The sequence below is a fragment of the Miniopterus schreibersii genome (genome assembly GCF_964146895.1).
Source record: "Miniopterus schreibersii genome assembly, chromosome: 1".
Taxonomy (NCBI): domain Eukaryota; kingdom Metazoa; phylum Chordata; class Mammalia; order Chiroptera; family Miniopteridae; genus Miniopterus; species Miniopterus schreibersii.
Window position 1 is genome coordinate 104,043,221 of NC_138101.1, and position 13,622 is coordinate 104,056,842.

The window sequence follows — 13,622 nt, forward strand, 5'->3', positions numbered from 1 at the left end:
CTGTGGAGCCTGTTGCTTCAGTCCTGAGAGTGTGGGCAGCAGTCTCTTGTCTGAGAGGCTGTTACTGACACTGGCAGTCATAGGCCCTGACAAGAGAGAGGAGCTAAGTGGTAAGTCTGAAAAGCAAAGTTGAGATGGCTTTAGAATTATTAATGGTGAACCCTTGCACTGGCCTCAGTCCATGTGTCCCCAGAGTCATGTACTCTGCAAGCGTACCCCTGTGTCTCTGTGTGTTTGTATGCAATGGTGGTAAAAGTTGGGACTCCTATCTGGAAAGTCCTCATGAGTGAAGGAATTGAAAATTTTCCCCAATGCAAATCTATCAATCAATGAATCATCTATCATTTGTCCACCTGTCTATCATCTTCTGTGTATTATCAATGGCCAAGTAGCCCTGCATATCAAGGAACTCATACTCTGGTTAAGGAGGCCAAAATCACAAATGGGTGGCAGTGGGGCAGGTGGTGGTCTCTGGCAGGTATCGGATAGGGCTATGTGAGTAATTTGTGCCCTGACACATGCCCTCTACACCTGTCCTTCAGCCACTCAAAGACTTCCAGGTCCTAGACCTTCCTTCCACTTTGAGCCCCTCTCTCATCCTCTTCCTGTCTTCCCTTCCCTCCTTACCCAGCTTTCCAAGCACTTCTATTCCACTGTCCTATAGTCCTTGAAAACCCCAACCCCGTTTGGCCTCAACCATTTGCCTTCTTTGTGCTTGTACTGATACTGCTGAGCATTGCTCCAAAGTCTTGCACGGCTACATGCCCTGGGGCCATTACACATGGTCTGCAGTCAACTGATCCCTCCATATGTTTAGTAACCCCTTTATGTTTCCTTAGGGTCTTCTGTTTCCTGTTTTCCATACAGGCCATTCCAGGCCTTCTCTTCAAATCTCCAACTCCACCATTCCCCTGCCTATTACCTGTCAGCCCCCTGCCACCATCAGCAATAACCTTGCTGCTACTTCACAGTTAAAATTTCCCCAACTTTCAGCCATCAAACCTTAAACCTGTCTGATTTTGCACCTTCCCAGGGACCATTTATTCCTACTCTCCTGTTACCACGGAGATCTATGCTCTAGATCAATGATTTTCAACCTTTTCCATCTCATGGCACACATAAACTAATTACTAAAATTCTGCGGTACACCAAAAAATGTATTACATTTTTTGCAGATCTGACAGAAAAATCGGTATAATTTTGACTCATTCACACCAGACAGCTGTTGTTGTGTTGGCTGTTCTCACTTTTTTATTTGACAGTCTAAGGGAAAAGAGGTCAGTGCCCCTGGATAAATAGGTATTGCATGTTTTAAAAATTCTTGCAGTACACCAGTATGTGTTTTGGGGCACTGCTCTGGAGTCTAGCCCCTCACCTTCCCAGGGACCATTCTTTACCCTCCCTAGCGTATAGCTGCAATCTTTACTTCCCTATTTGCCTCTTCCAATAAACATTTAAATATGCTCAATTCTTTGTTATTATTATTATTATTTTTGGTTGTCAAATGATCTTTAATAGAAACATTCTCCTTTGTAGTTCTTAACTAGCTGAGCATTCCACTGCACCACTGTTGATGTCATCTATGATGTCATGAGGGTGGTGGTCATCAACATTGCAACCCACAGACTGGGCAGTCCCTAGGATCTCTTTAATGGTTCCAGAGAGTTCTCTTGCTAAAGGTTGGTGCTGCATCTGTCGGGCAATGTTGACAATCTCATCAATTGTGATATTTCCACTGTGCTTAATGTTCTTTTGCTTCTTTCTGTCTCTTGGTGGTTCTTTGAGGGCTTTGATGATCAGGGCAGAGGCAGAAGGCACTACCTCAATCTGGGCCTGTCTGTTCTGAATGGTCAGTTTCACTGTAATCCTCAGACCCTTCCAATCACCTGTTGCTTTGGCGATGTCATCACCAAACTTTTTTGGAGGCAGGTCCAAGGGGCCGATCTTGGGGGCCAAGGCAGACGTGGCACCCACTTCCCCACCGGTGCACCTTTAGGTATATGACTTTGATCTCGTTGGGGTCAAACTTCGGCAGCATGGTGGAGGTGGCTGGTGTCGGATAAACCCGGATTCGGGACGACCGAAGAAAGTTGCACCTGAGCGTCCTCCGAGCAGAAAGCCAAAAGCCGAAAGCCAAAAGCCGAAAGCCTTTGTTATTTTTTTAAAAAAAATCCAACAAAATAAACAACCTTCATTGACACCTCCCATGTGCGTGCTCTCCAGCTGTTGTCTTATCTTTTTTCTCCTTTTCACAATCAAATTTCTTGAATGTTTTCTACACTCATGTCCACTTTCTTCCTTGCTTATTCCTCAACCCTTGGTCATCAAACTTCTGCCCCCTCTTGTCCATGGAGGCTGTTTCATCAAGATCACCAGGATGTTCTACTGCCAAATCAAAAGGACACTTTCTATTTCTTGTTTGATCTCAGCAGCACTTGACATTCTTGAGGATGCCCTGCATACAAGTCTTACTTCCTTTGTCTTCCATGACTCGCTCTCCTTGTTTTCTTCTCTCTCTGGCCACTACTCTTCAGTCTCCTTTATTGCTCTCTCTGACTGCTGCTCAAATGTTCCTTCTCTGTGGGACTCTGCCCTAAGCCCTGCTTTTGTCAGGCTACATACTTTTGCATCTAAACTGTTCTGTTAGTATCTAATCATGATGACATTTATATAGTGAGGACTTCTGGATTCAGATGATAGAAGCTTAATTCACACTAGTTCAGGCAAAAATAAAGAGACATTTTTGGCCAGCTTAAAGGCTAGTTTAGAGGATGCATGGACCTCAAGCATTTCTGTATCTGGGGATTCAAATAATGTTGTCAGGCCTTTCTCTCCCTCCATTTTCTTCTCTGGTTCTGTTCCTCTGTTTTGGCCTCGTTGTCTTCTATTGTGACCTTCCTCAAGCAGTGGGGTGGAGGAAGAGGAGTGGTTATAGACGGTTGGAGGTTTTATCACCCTAGATAATCACTCTGAAGGAAAAAAAGAACTCTCTCCCATTATCATTATTTCACTCTCAGGAAAGGGCTCTGGTAAATCTAACTGGAGTCACATGCCTACTCACTGGAATGCTCAGTGAATTTGGGGGTGGTAACGGTGGTCTTAATTGCCAGTCCTCCAGGGCTACAGTGAATTGGAAGGACAGCTTTCTAAAGGAAAAGTGAGGTAATATTATCAGAAGAAGAGCAAAGAATACAGAGTAAACAAAATAGGTATTTACTATAATTTATTTTTCCTGTCCATACCTTTCTCAGGTTCTTCAGTTTTAACCAGCTAATAGATATCTCTCCACTTGGGTGACCCAAACTCAACAAGTTTGAGTTTGCATAGATATCCTAGGAAACACATCCTGGGTCAAAATATATATGATAATACTTTATTGGGAAGTGCTATTCTACGGTAGCCAAGAGTAAAAGAAAAATGGTGAATGAGGCTGGGAAGGCAGGAAACAAATACAAGGTGGTATATTACCAAGTGCTGTGGGCTGAACTGTGCCCCTCTAAAAGATATGCTGAAGTCATAACCCCTGATACCAGCAACCATGACCTTATTTGGAAACAGGGTCTTTGCAGATGTAACTAGTTAAGAGGAAGTTTTACTAGAATAGCGTGGGCCTTAAATCTAGTGTGTTTGGGGTCCTTATAAGATGAGGAAGGACACACAGAGACACAGACACAGTGGGGAGAAGGCCATGTGAAAAGAGAGGCAGAGACTGGAGTGATGCAGCCATAAGGGAAGAAACACATAGGGCCACCAGATGCTGGAAGAAACAAGGAAGGATCCTCCCCTAGAGACTTCCGAGGTAGCACAATCCTGTCAATACCTTGATTTGAGACTTCTGGCCTCCAGAAATGTAAGAGAATAAATTTTCATTATTTTAAACCACCCAGTTTGTGGTACTTTGTTGCAGTACCTCTAGGAAACTACTACATCAAACTAGCCACAGCTTCCTTGAAAAAATGCAGCCAGTTGTTTGGGCACATAGAATGTCCTCTAGACAGGACTTATAGAAACACCATGTTTCTTGGAACATTCCTTTGAGGTGGAAGGCATGGGGAGGATGATTTATCTGGTGGCGGCTGCTTTCCTCCTATACCTCCTGGGTCAGGTCTGCTTCATGAATATTAACCTTCATGCACCTCTGGTTTGTATAAACTGGCACTTCCAGGCATCCGCTGGAGAACACAGACCACAAACATCCAATTTGGTGCTTCAGTTCAGCCTAAACTTGATCAGAAAATCCATAGCCTCCAATGGTTCCAGCTAAGTCCAAGGAGAGCTTGGAGCTTGAAGCCCTATTGGTGCACTATTGGTGCAAATAGATTGGAATGAGGCAGAAAAGCTGTAGTGCATCATGGTATTCAAAGAGCCAGAGATAGCGCTTCACTTGGGAACCTGCTGGGAAAGCTGCAGGACCTGAAATGGAACAATAAACCATTTGTGATAGCTGCCCATGGAACATGTAGAGAAGGTACTGATGGCACAGCTACCCAAGTCCACCACCTATCTACCATGTGAGGAGCCTATGCCCTTGCTATGGCTATACCAGAAGCAGTTAAGATTGCTAAAGAGACTTGCTCCAAGACCAGTCTGCTGTGGGATGAGGCTAATGGGCACTAGTGGTTGCAGCTGGGGATCCCCATTGAACATGCGACTAAGGTTTGGGGGTCAGGTGGGGATGAGTAAATCTTTGGGGTGTGAGTATATCAGGGTCTGATATATTGTCCAAACTGTATTTATCATCACCCACTCCCCCAAACCCAAACCTGCTATTTCTTTATTTTTTTATTTAAACTTTTTTTATTTTTCAATTACTGTTGACATACACTATTAGTTACAGGTGTACACTCCAGTGATTAGATATTATATAACTTACTAAGTGATCATCCAGATAAATCTAGTACCCATCAGACACCATACATAGTTATTAAAATATTATTTACTGTATTCCCTATGCTGTACTTTACATCCCCATGACTATTCTCTGTTACAATAAATTTGTATTTCTTAATTCCTTTACCTTTTTCACCCATCCCCTCAAAACCCCTCCCATCTGACAACCAAAAAAAATGTTTTTTATACTTATGTGTTTCTGTTCTGCTTCTTCATTTATTTTGTGTGTGTGTTTTTAGATGCACTTATTGAAAGTTGTATTTATTGCCATTTTATTGTTCATATTTTTTATCTTTTTTCCCTTCTTCTTAAAGAAGGCCCTTTAACATTTCATGTAATACTGGTTTGGTGGTGATGAACTCCTTTAGCTTTCCCTTGTCTGAGAAGCTCTTTATAACTCCTTCAGTTCTAAATGATAGCTTTGCCAGGTAGAGTAATCGTGGATGTAGGTCCTTGCTTTTCATTACTTTGAATATTTTGTGCTAATCCCTTCTGGCCTGCAAAGTTTCTGTTAAGAAATGAGCTGACAGTCTTATGGGAGCTCCCTTGTAGGTAACTAACTACTTTCCTCTTGTTGCTTTTAAGATCCTCTCTTTGTCCTTAACCTTTTACATTTTAATTATGATGTGTCTTGGTGCAGGCCTCTTTGGGTTCATTTTGTTTAGGACACTTTGCACCTCCTGGACTTGTATGTCTATTTCCTTCACCAGATTAAGAAAGTTGTCATTATTTTTTCAAATAGGTTTTCAATTTATTGCTCTCTCTCTTCTTCTTTTATCACCCCCATGATGCAAATGTTGGTACACTTGGAGTTGTCCCAGAGGCTCCTTACACTATCTTCATTTTTTTTCTTTTTTCTTTTTGCTGTTTTGATTGGGTGCTTTTTGCTTCCTTATATTCCAAATCACTGATTTGATTCTCGGCTTCATCTACTCTACTGTTGATTCCCTATAAATTATTCTTCATTTCAGTTAGTGTATCCTTCACTTCTGACTGGTTCTTTTTTATGGTTTTCATGTCATTTTTTATGGTTTCCATGTCCTTTTTATGCTGTTGAAGTTCTCTCTAAGTTCAACTACTCTTCCTCTAAGTTCATCGAGCATCCTCATAACCAGTGTTTTGAACTCTACATCTAGTAGATTGCTTGTTTCCATTTTGTTTAGTTCTTTTTCTGGAGTTTTCTTCTCATTTTTCATTTGGGACATGTTTGTTTGTCTCCTCATTTTGGCAACCTCCTTGTGTTTGTTTCTATGTATTAGGTAGAGCTGCTATGTCTCCCGGGATTAATAGAGTGGCTTAGTGTAATAGGTGTTTTATAGTTCCAGTGACACAATCTCCCATCACCCATGCTGGGCACTCCAATTGTGCCTTTCCCCCACCTCTCACCTCCCTCGCCCCCCATGTGGGCTGTGTACACTCTCCTGTTGTAGTTGAGCCTTGATTGCTATTGGCATGTCAATGGGAGGAATTTACCCCCAGGTCAATAAGTTGCAAGCACTGGCTGCAACCACTATGGAGAATCAGCTGTGCAGGGGCTGACCCCACAGAGAAGAACTTACTTTAGTGGGGCTCTGGTACCAGCTGAGTCTGCCTCTTGAGTGTATCACTTGTGGAGGTGGTTGGGTAGTGCTTTGACATGGACTGAAGCTGTCCACCAGGTGCACTGGCTCTGGGGCCTCCCAGGAGGTGCACGCCAAGGTCAGCCACGGCCTGTGTTCTGCCTGGGGCCACTTGGCATGAGCTACAAAGCGATCTGCAGATGGCTGCTACTTGTGCTGGGCTTGGAGGTGCCTGAGAGAGGCCAAGCTGTGAATCACAGCCAGCTGCTGCTAGTGCCAGGCCTGGGGCCACTCAGCAAGAGGTATGGGGCATGCTGAGGTCAGATGCTGCTTATTTGAGAGATTTTAGGAAAGTCTGAAACATGAGCCAAGACAGGCCATTCATATGGAAAAGGCACTAGAAATAGCTTGGGTGGGTCCCCAAGTTTGGTGGGACAGGGTCCCAGGCAATCACCAGGGTAGGCAAACAATGATAGCCAGGTTGATGGAGACTCAGATACAGCACCCACCTGCTGATTCTATATGAGACAGGCTCAGAAAAAGAATAATGGCCTCTGCTAACACTTTTGTCTGGGAGAAAGCTGCTCCCCTCCTTCTCCCCCCCCCCCCCCCAGCTCTTGCTCTGAAGCCAGACACTTCAGGTCCTCCTCATATATCCCTGGTGCATTTCGAGCTGCTATACCAGTGCTGGAGCTCAAAAAGAGTGAGTTAGAATAAGTCTGTGTGAGGGCCCTTTAGCAGCCTTCCATCTCAGCCTCAATTCCTGCTGGTTTCTAATAGCCAGAGTTATGGAGACTTCTCTTTCCAACACTGGAACCCTGGGATTAGGAGGCTGATATGGGTTTGGGATCCCTTGATCTTCAGTGGGACCTCCACAACTGAGATACCGATTTTTATCCACCACACATGGGTGTGGAACCAGCATGTTCCACGTCTCCACCCCTTCTATCAGTCTCACTGTGGCTTCTTTGAATCCCTAGTTGTAGGACTTCTATTTAGCTAGATGTCAGGTGATTATGAATGGTGGTTGTTCTGTAGTTTAGTTTTACTTTTGATATGGTTGCGGGAGGATGCAAGTACCATGCTCACCTACATTGCTATCTTGACCAGAAGTCCAAACCTGCTATTCTATGCTTCCTGATTCAGTGAGTGGTAGCACCATGGACCCAGTAACCTGAGTCAGAAAATTCAGAGCTTTTTCTCTTTCTCCGCACTCAATTCATTGCTAACTGCAGTCAGTTCTGTCTCCAAAATATTTCTAGATTCTGATTACTTCTTTCCATTCCCATTACCACAGTATCTTCCAGGCCACCATTTTTTCTACTTTGGATATTTCTATAGAATCCAATGGGCTCTTTACCTTTTGTTTTGTCTATCTCCAAAATGATCTTCCTGAAACAAAAACCTAATCAAGTCAAACCCCTCCAGACAATTCTTCAAAGGCTCTTCACTGGTCTTAGGATAAAGATCCAAACACAAGGCCCTGCATTCTTTGGCTCCCATGAAATCCTTTTGTCTCTTGTCTTGCTGCTTTCTCTCTTGCTTGCTAAATACAGTCACCTAGAATGGTCTGTTGCTCTTCTGCCATGCTGTGTTCTCACTTCATCTCTCCATTTGTTCATCCCGCAAGTGTCTGGCAAGCACTCACAGTGCCCCAGCATTGTTGCAGGCCCTGGGAATACAGCAGAGATTTTGTGCCTCCTACCAGAAATGCTCTCCCCTTGTGGTAGACAGTGGGAATTGGCTACTGAAAACCTTCTCCTTTGCCTTCCTATTATGGAACTTGGAAAATTACAAGGCTGTTTCCCAGCCTTCCCTGTAAGCAGAGGATATATACCATTCTGGCCTATAAGATCAAGGCATACACAGGGCATCCTTTCCTGAATAACTGTCCTCACTAAGGGCTTTTGCCTTTCCTTCTTCTTTCCACTTGGAACATATATATGAAGCCTGGGTACAGCAGCTGTCCTGCAACTATGATGAGGCAAGAATTTCAATAACAACCTCCTTGCTAAGGAGAGTGAGTGGAAATAGGGAAAGAGCCTGGTACCAAGGCCACTGTGCAGAGTCATGTAGATTGTGTGTTGCTCAACTTGAAGGGACACCATTTTCATAGCGATATTAGCTGCTGCACTGGTCCTGGCTCTGATCTGATCTCCAAAGGGAGGGGAGTGAAGGAAAGGGAAGGAAGCTTTGAATTATGTGAATTGTGAACTCTCTCAAATCTCTCCAGCAATAAAACTTTTTCCATAAGCCTTTTTGTGATGAGACTTTTGAAACTCAAAGGCCGAGCACTCAAAGGCTGAAAATCCTCCATCTTTTGCTTTGTCAGCCTCTTCCTAAGGCAACGAATGATGACTCAGCTCAGACGGGGAAAGGAATTGGAGCTGAAGGAAAGTATGAGGAAGGATAGAATTCACCGATTAATATTTCAAACCATTACCCAACAAGTGCACATAGAGAGGTCTGTGCCAAGTGATATAAATACTCTTAATGGCAAAGCAACAATTCTGCTTGTTGGAGTAGGAAATGAGGGAAAGTTGGAGAAAGCTCCCCAGAGAGGATGACAGTTGGACTGGACTCTGAAGACTAAACTTATTTTGACAAGACAGGGGAGAGCATTCTAGACAAAGGTCTGGCTAATCAAAGTTAGAGAGGCCTAAGTATGCACGGTACATTGAAGGAAGTGATTGAGTGTGGCAGGGCAGTGGCAGGAGAATGAGTGGGACAGAGTTGGGGAAAAGGGTGAGGTTCTATCTTCTCACAGACGTCCCCACCTGGTCTCAGGTGTCTGTGCTGCCTCTTCTCCTGTTTGATAAGTAGCTGCACAGTGTTGGCCACTCTGGGGGAGGTGTGGGAACCTGAGCTGGCTCTGGGCATGTGTGCACTCCAGGCACTGGCTCAAGGGCTTACGAGCTCCTGAGAGCTAGGCTAAGTCTCCTGGTATCTTCTGGGAAAGTTCTTCCCTTTCAGACCCTTAAGCACAGACCTGAGGATACAGAAAGGTGCTGTTAGCAGACCTGGCTACACTCAAGCTAGTCAGATGGAGATAAAGACCACAAGGAATCAGGTAATATTTTCCTGAACCTTTTTACCCTGTTTGGGATAGAAAGTAAAGGTGGTGATCTTTTTTTAAAAAAAATTTTTTATTCTACTGACCTTCCCCAAACCCCCATCATCTAGGGTCTAGGGAGCCAGCCACTTCATGGGTATAGATCTTCATCCATCCTACTTCAGTCAGCTATGAGCCCATGAGGCCCATGCTGGCTCCTGCAAAGTTCCAAGCACCCATGGACTTCCTGCTCTCTGGCAGTCTGGAGGGAGGGAGGTGTATTAGTTTCCTATTGCTACTGTAACAAATTACCACAAGTTTAGCAGCTTAAAATGACACCTGCTTATTATCTCCCCATTCTATGGGGCAAAACTTACTGGGTCAACATCAAGTGTCTGCAAGCTGCATTCTTTTCTGGAGGCTCTAGAGAGAATCCATTTCTTTGCTCATTCATGTTGTTGGCAGAATTCAGTTTCTTGCAGTTGTCAGACTGAGGTCCCTATTTCTTTGTTGGCTGTCATCTGAGGGACATTCTCAGCTTCTAGAGGCTGCCAGCATTCCTTGTCTTGTGGCCCCCTTCCTCCATCTTCAACCAACACTGGTGGATTGAGTGCACTCATTTAAGTTTACTTTAAATTTCTCCTGACTGGTCTTACATTGCATTGCTCTGAATTCAGCCTGGAAAGGTTCTCAGCTTTTGAGAGCTCCTGTGATTAGATGGGCGACCTAGATAGTCCAGACTAACTTCCTGTCTCAAGATCTGTAACATTAATCACACCTGCAAAGACACTTTTGTCATGAAACACATTCACAGGTCCTGGGGATCAGAGTGTAGACATCGTTAGGGGTCACACATGTGACCTAGGGGCTTTGTCCCTATACTTTCTTTCTCTTTCCCCTCACAAGCTTTGGATCCCTTAACCTCAAGGTAGAGCAGAAGCACTGGTCTTGAGAGAAAAGCAAGGTCTCTTAGCTTACAGGTTAAGGTAGCTTTTGTCTGAAGTTGTCTGTATGATGTCTCCAAAGGGAAGGTGGTCTGTGAGCTGGAATCCCATTTATCATGTGACCTCAATTTGAAAGTAGGAAAGAGTGAGGAAGAATTGGGGCCCTATCTGCCATCCCTGACCTCTTTTTTCTTGCCCTGTCGCATAAGTCTTTATCCAAAGGCTTCTTTAATTACTGGCAACATGGAAACAAACATTGATGTTCCATAGACTATGTTTCATAGACTCTTCTCCCACCTTGCAGGAAGCCCAGGCCAGGCAATCAGGATCTAAGAAATTTACATTTGTTCATTAAAGTTTTGCACATGTCAAAAATATAATTTTTGGAAATACAAAATATTTCTCCCAGGGGCTGGCTGAGAGCCAAGGGACCCTGCAGGGATCACTCCAGTGGCTGCTTCTGTGCACCCTCCCCCTATGCCTGTTTGGCATCCAGGTTCCATTGACCTTCTGCACTCTGGAAGGGTCTATCGGTCTCCCTGGCCAGCTGGCAAACCTGTACCAAATTCCTAGCCATAGATAGCATGTGTCCCCAGGAGAACTGGTGTTTGTCCGCTGACTACTGCTTCTACCCCAGCCACTTGCAGGACTGGAGCAGCTCTGGCTGCTGGATTGGCTTTCCCCCCTTGCTCTTGGGCCCTCAGCCTTTGGACTATGCCACCACCTTGCAGATTCTCAGTGGTATGAACGCACTTTGTGATCATGAAGAAGTGTCAGGGTGATACCTTACTTGGTACAGGGCTCGGAGAATAAGTACCTCAGTTTATACCAGTCACCTGGACACCTTCTTCATCACTAGGGGAGAACTGTTGATTAAAAAGTACTAATAAGTCCTTTCAGGATTGTTTATTTCAGGAATCTAACTCACCTTCCTTCTCCAATCTTGCTTTTACTACTGATCTTTCCAGAATCCACCACCTTCCTCTCCTCATTTGTTCTAGGTCCCATCCTCCCCTAGCTCCACTATAAATAGCACCGCTAACATTTCACTATTAAAAAATCACTAGATATATTTTTGCCATAGCAAAAAAGTCACTAGAGTAGTCATGCTCAAATTTCAGTGTGCTTGGGAGTTGCTTAATAGCAAGCTGGTGGCAGTCTGAGCCACGTCCCCAGAAATTCTGATCTGAGTTTAGGGTGGGGCCTGAATTTCTTTATTTTTAACAAGCTGTACTTTTTTTTCTATGTTATCTTTGTGTGTGTGTGTGTGTGTGTGTGTGTGTGTGTGTTTATTTTTGTTTAAAATATTACAGATGTCCCTTTTTCTCCCAACAAGCTGTATTTCTAACAACTCCCCAGGTAACTGATGCAGCTCACTCTCTGAGACCAGGAAGATCAATCAGTGCTGCAGCCTGAGCTCCTTTTCCTTGGGGGTGGGTATATTTTAGATCTTTGTTAATATTGTTTTAGTCTCTTTTCTTCATACATTAAAATTATCTTTGACTTAGACCAAGTCCAATCCAGTATTTGGTACAGATCTTAGTATACTGGTAATTTTTAATAAGTACCTACTATTTTGTTTATTTTTGTTTGAAACCACTATACTTTCAAATCTGAATCAATCACTATTGAGTACAAATTCAGCTTTAAAAGATTTAAGTCTGTGTGTGTTTAATCCTCACTGGAAGATATGTTTTTAAATTGATTTTAGAGAGAGGAAGGGAGAGGAAGAGAGAGAGAGAAACATTGATTGGTTGCCTCCCACATGTACCCCAACCAGAGATTAAACCCGCAACCTGGGTATGTGCACTGACAGGGAATTGAACCCAAGACCCTTCTGTGCATGGGACAGTGCTCCAACCAACTGAGCCACACGGGCCAGGGCCAAAGGATAAATGTATGTTTATTTGTTGATGAACAAATGGTAAAAGCAAAGGTGCTTTGGTGGGAACTCAGTGCTGATGATCAAATTTCTATTTTTTATTTACCTTTTTCCTTTCATTGATTTATGAATATTGAACCATCCTTGCATCTCAGGAATGAATCCCACTTGATCATGGTATCTGATCTTTTTAATGTATTGTTAAATTTGGTTTGCTAATGTTTTGTTGAGGACTTTTGTATCTATGTTCATCAGGGATATTGGCCTATAATTTTCTTTCTTTGTAGTGTCCTTATTTGGTTTTGGAATTAGGATGATGCTGGCCTCATAAAATAAAGCTTCCCTTCTCTTGATTTTTTTGGAATAGTTTGAGAAGGATAGATGTTAGGTCTTTCAATGTTTGGTAAAATTCACCTGTGAATTCATCCAGCCCAGGAATTTTGTTTGTTGGGAGTTTTTTGATAGTGCTTTGGTTTGTTGGTTGCTTAATCAACGTTGAGTGAATGAATAAAAATTAACAATCAGCAGTTGCCAGATGGGAGAGTGGTTGGGGGTTGGATGAAAAGGGAAAGAGTACAAATTCCCAGTTATAAAAACAGTCATGGGGATGTAAAGTGCAGCATAAGGAATACAGTCAATAATATAGTCAATAATAACTATGTATGGTGTCAGGAGATTTTCTTTTTCTTCTTGATTCAGTCTTGGAAGATGGTATGTTTTAAAGATTTATCCATTTCTATCAGATTGTCTGACTTGTTGGCATATAATTATTCTTAGTATTATTCTATAATCCTTTGTATTATTTGGTGTCATTTGTTACTTCTCTTTCATTTTTTATTTTATTTACTAGGGTCCTCTTGAGTTTTATTTTAATTTGGGTTTTTCTAATTGCCATTAAGGTTATTTTCTATTTTTAAAATATCTATTTAATTATTTTATTTATTATATAATACAATTATTCTAAGTTCTTACTCTTTAATATATTTTTATTTTTTCATTACAGTTGACATCCAATATTATATTAGTTTCAGGTGTACAACATAATGCTTAGACATTTATATAACTTATGAAGTGATCACTTCATTAAGTCTAGTACCTCCTGACACCATACATAGTTATTATTGACTATATTATTGACTGTATTCCTTATGCTGCACTTTACATCCCCATGACTGTTTTTATAACTGGAAATTTGTACTCTTTCCCTTTTCATCCAACTCCCAACCACTCTCCCATCTGGCAACTGCTGATTGTTAATTTTTATTCATTCACTCAACGTTGATTAAGCAGGGACA

The 13,622-nt window shown here is 42.7% G+C and overlaps 1 pseudogene across 1 annotated transcript; it reads right to left on the reverse strand.

Moving 5' to 3' along the window:
* Positions 1-1,496: 1,496 nt before the first annotated feature.
* Positions 1,497-2,053, reverse strand: LOC308562929 (large ribosomal subunit protein uL11 pseudogene; annotated as a pseudogene). The gene has a single exon. The product of its transcript is annotated as a large ribosomal subunit protein uL11 pseudogene (transcript).
* Between the last annotated feature and the right edge of the window lie 11,569 nt (positions 2,054-13,622).